Genomic DNA, 4,996 nt, shown 5'->3' with positions numbered 1-4,996 from the left:
AATGATACAACAAATTACTTGTTTTGAGGAACTGTGCAGTAGAGTTTCAGTAAAATCTCGTAAATACGATACATCAAGTGCATCCTTGATGTTTTAATTTTATGCAGTAAGTCAAAATTTTCAAAATAGTAGATTTTGGATAAATTTTATTCTAAAAAAAAACATTAATAGATAAGTAGCATTGTTTACTCGCAAAATGAGAGCAGTTAACATTGGTTAGCATTGACTTACCGCAGTTTACTTGCTGTGCGAGTTATCAAAAAAATTAGTGTTTAAACTTGACAGAAATACAAATTTAAAGGTCCAAATTGTTCCAAAGATTTTTGTTACCGAGTTCTGCAGTAATAAAACATAACAGTCTCAAAAATTAAACTGTGACTCAACACATTATAAAAATAATTTTTTTGTCCCCATACTACAGTACGTAAATAATGTTAAGGATGGTCCTTAACATTTCTGCCATCACACTATCACGTAAATTCGTGTAAACTATGGCAAGGAATACAACATTTTTACTTGCTTAAATATTGTTGATATTTACCTAATTAGCCACACTTTAACGCGCATGGCCGTTGAGGAACATATTCAGGATTTTTATCGGAGTCGTACTTATCCAAATCATCCTCGGATTTGTACCAATCGTTCTTGAAGAGAATTTTTGTAGCAGGAACATTGCACACGTTACTGCTGCTAACAGCCATGTATTTGGCACTTACCACTGTTTACAAGCACACGTTGTGACAAAGCTGCCGTTAGTGAGATTCTGAAGTTAGAGACAGAGCTGCAATTTCGCGGCTTATCGTGGAACAGTCATCTAATAGGAACAAAGCAGATCATGTACAATGTTTTACATGCAAAAACTGTGTTTCTCGTCGACTGTACCTTACCACTGTTGCTAGCCGAGGTCGTCATACTGGAGTAGAGTACATTGTTCGAGTGCCTGCGAGAAGTCAGGATTTGGTAGAAAAAGATAGGTCCAGTAATTCATGTTGGACTATTTGCATACCACACTCCTGTTTTCAGTTAAGAGGATCTCGATGTAACTGATGAAGACTTTCAGAGCTCCATTGCCGATTATTCTTACAGTCCTTGTAGTTAGATGATAGTAAGCTATAGGATCAACTGTCCATCATGCACGGACTGCAGTAGCTAGTTGCAGTTCTCACGTCGATTTACATGAATTGCTCAGTCGATGTACTAACGTTACTTTGTAACGTTCTGCTTGAGTTTGTGCATAGCAGATGCTACAGGCAGAGTAAACAGAGGCTCTAAACGGCGCAACGGTTTTCTCGGACTTCTTTCCAAGGCACTCCTGACCCATTTAGTTTGTTATCCGTTAAAACACTTGGGTTTTCTAGTCCGTTTTATGTCATATACGGATACAATTTCTTGAGATTTCTCTGCTAATCTGTGAAGACCAGCCGACATTCCACATACGGTATGGCTCTGCTGTAGCATCAACACAAGATATGTTGACCCATCGAGTACCGACCGAACGGAAAACACGCACAACGGCAAAGTAAAAACGTACTCAGTCGCATCGTAAACGACACATACATTAACACGCACGCACACACACACACACACACACACACACTGGCGCGCAGTCGCAACGTTTTAAAGTTTACATGTTTTTGCACGTGCCCTATGTGCGTGCTATTAAATCCCTATGTGCGTGCTATTAAATTCTTAGGACCTGCTTGAACACGCGCCTTTCTACGTTTTACGGCAGCACACATGCTTAGTAAACACTGGCACAGCCTCGCACAAGTAACAGTTTAACAAAGACATTAGTTTCAAAGGCGTTAGAGTAGTAAAGATGTAAGTTACAGAAGCTGTGTAGAGTATATTGGCAAAGCAAAATATGTTTTTGCTACAGCGTTGACATAACTTAAAGGTCGAAAACAAGAGTAAAATTATGTAAAATAAATACGAATATGGTATTATATTGAATGGCTATGATTATAGAAGCAAATATTATATGTAAATAATGAAAGTCCATTAAACAGAACCGAGATTGCACATGAACATTAGATAAACGACACTGTGTACAGTACGGGATCACAATTAAATTTGTTTTTGCTTTTTCTATTGCCGTTAGAGTGATGGATCTGGCGGTGGATATGTACAAGGAATCTAAAGTTAAATTCTGTATTATTAATAATACATGATGTATTATTGTGATAAGCCTGTAAAGTAAGATATATTTTTTGTTACAGTGACAAAAATAAGTTTCCAGTTACGATTCTGTTTGTCGTGTATCCAAAGAAATATGCAGGCTATTTGTAATATTCATCCTCAAATCCACAAATATCAATGCCGGAACCGGTTCAAATCCTTGTCCATCGATCCAGATTTAGGTTTTCCATGGTTTCCGTAAATCGCCTAAGGCAAATGCCTTGACGGTTTCCTTTTAAAGGAAACATTCTAGTTCATTACCCAATCTTAGGTTATCCTCTAATAGCCTCGACGTCTAGATTCTTCCGAGTCTTCTGTAAGAGAGGCAATTAAGTAGCTTACGACATCCTACGGCGAACAGGAAGCGACAGTTTTGCACACACAGGCTGTACGTTATTTGGTTGCAAGTTAAACGGTTAATTTCGTATCTCAAGCGTCGTTTTGTTGTTAATTCACAGTCTGACATGTATTAGGCTGTGGTTAACAGTTTACTTGTTCCGTATTCGTATTATGAAGATGGCGCCTCGATGATAGCGCGCTGAGTGGTGGACAGAGAGAACTACAGAAGCGCGTGTAATCAGCTGTTGCGAGGTATTTCACACATTCTACACAACATGCGCATTTTTCGCAAATCGGGCAAGACTACATGTAAATTGTTCTGATCTCAACCCGAAATGTAAATAATGAAACTGGTGCAGCATTAATCTTTCTAAAATGGGGCCAAGAAGTCTAAAATTTGCAGCGGAAGCAGTGCTATTTCTTTAATAAAGTTTTGTATTAGGCACGAATGCACAAAGAGGAGGACGGACAAACCAAGATAAAATAGGATGTTTCCGCCCGGGATCGAACCGGGGACCTTCCGCGTGTTAGGCGGATGTGATAACCACTACACCACGGAAACATACGAGAAACATAAGCTTTATAATGTTATTATTAATAACGCTAATGCCAGCGTTGCTTGTGCAAACAATAATTTCATTGATAATTAGTTTGTGATTCATGTTTAGACTCAGTTCTAACTTTCTTTTTCTGAGTTTGACAGTATATTATTATGGAGGAAAATTATAATGTATTTCCTGCAACATACGTGTATATTATGGAACTAAAATGGTATGGATGAAATTCGTACAAACTAACAAGGCATCGAAACTGGCAATGTGGTTTGTACAAACGCCCCGCCCGCATTTTATTATGTAACAGCTGAACAAGGCGGTGCAACATATTTTCTGGGTCTAATCTGCAGATACGTAGAAATCCCTACAATTGAAATTTGTGTGTTGCATCGCGTTTAAAATAAAAACTAGCGAAGCTGTGTTATCTGTATTGTATCTGTAAATACATGTAAGTCCTTAGAATTGAAATTTGTGTTGAACTACGATTGTGATAATGAGGTTGGGTTTAAGTTATACATGTAGCAGGGACTGTTATAGTGCACGCTTTTCATCTCTACTGCTTAAATTTCTGGCATAGGAACGCAAATGATTCAGATATAACCAAACGTAAATGCAAAATTGATGGTACGCTTTTCGTAGATTATATTAATCGATCGGGACTATAACTGATTGCAATAATGATTAACATCCATTTGTAATTAATAAAATATAACATTAAGAAAGCTATATTCATATTGTATCGTACTCACACAGGTGTTTAATTTTTATCTAGAATGAGAAATGAGGAAACGGGAATGAAAGTGCAAGGGGAACATATAACAGTGCTAAGTTGAGCTGTCGTAAAACGATGAAAACTATAAATAGTTGAAGAGAGCAGAATTTTGGGATAACAGATGAAGCGACAAAATTTTCAAATCTAGGAAGATAGATAAAAACAGATCGCCAGAACAATTAAAATAAAGCCAGTAAATTGGTGTAGACAAGGAAACCTTTTTTTCACAGACGAGCTCTATTGTGATCAGAGACTAGCATGGAATTGAAATCGAAGTACCCGAACTTGTTCATCTGGAGCATAGTATTGCATGGAACAGAAATGTTTATTACGGAAAAAAGTGAAGCAGAGAACATGGGATGCAATTGACATGGGACACCATAGAAGGTATTAAATTTAAGCACATAAGGTTGAATTGAAGGGGTACTTGGAAGGTTTGGGGAACAAGGGGGCACACTGAAAATCTTTTCCTGAAGAAGGAACACATTAGTGAGAGGACTGCTAAGGCATCCAGGGATTATTTGGCACTGGAGGGTTGCAGTAGACTATACAGTGTTGTATCGCAAAAGGTTTAAGTAGTAAAACTAGACTACTATGCGTGTACAGAGGTAAATAATTAGCACAGGGTAATAGGAGGAGGAAGACAACATTTAAATAGCGTGGAAGAAATTAGTTTCCGGCATTGAATGCTATTTACATAATTTTTTTTTTTTTTAGTCTGTATACTACCATGTTTTGGCTATGTAACCATTTTCAAGGTTAAATACTTCTTTCAAGGCGTTTACCTCTGCTGTGGACCCTGTCGCAACTAAAATGTTAATGCAGGTGACAGACTGATGACTTAAAATAAGATTTTAATTGCTAACATTTTTGGTTAGGCTTTATCGTAACTGTTATTGAGATAGAATGAAACAGCAAGTTTACTGTTGACCGTCGCAGTTTATTTATTTCGGAGATTTAAACCTCTATCATTAGCGTTTCTGAAGAAGATAAATTTGTTAACATCGAGTAACAAAGTGTCAGGAAGTCGTTTCTGAAAGTATTTGTATGGAGTGTAGCCATGTATGGAAGTGAAACATGGACGATAAATAGTTTGGACAAGAAGAGAAAAAATGGCTCTGAGCACTATGCGACTTAACTTCTGAGGTCATCA

At 37.4% G+C, this 4,996-nt stretch overlaps 1 non-coding gene across 1 annotated transcript; it reads right to left on the bottom strand.

The window, feature by feature from the left end:
* Positions 1-3,006: 3,006 nt before the first annotated feature.
* Trnav-aac lies at positions 3,007-3,079 on the bottom strand. The gene has a single exon. It is a non-coding gene; the product is annotated as a tRNA-Val (tRNA).
* Positions 3,080-4,996: the final 1,917 nt, after the last annotated feature.

This window comes from Schistocerca americana, chromosome 2, assembly GCF_021461395.2.
Source record: "Schistocerca americana isolate TAMUIC-IGC-003095 chromosome 2, iqSchAmer2.1, whole genome shotgun sequence".
In the NCBI taxonomy this organism is placed as follows: domain Eukaryota; kingdom Metazoa; phylum Arthropoda; class Insecta; order Orthoptera; family Acrididae; genus Schistocerca; species Schistocerca americana.
The sequence above is the reverse complement of the archived record's forward strand: the minus strand, read 5'-3'. Positions and strand labels throughout refer to the sequence as shown.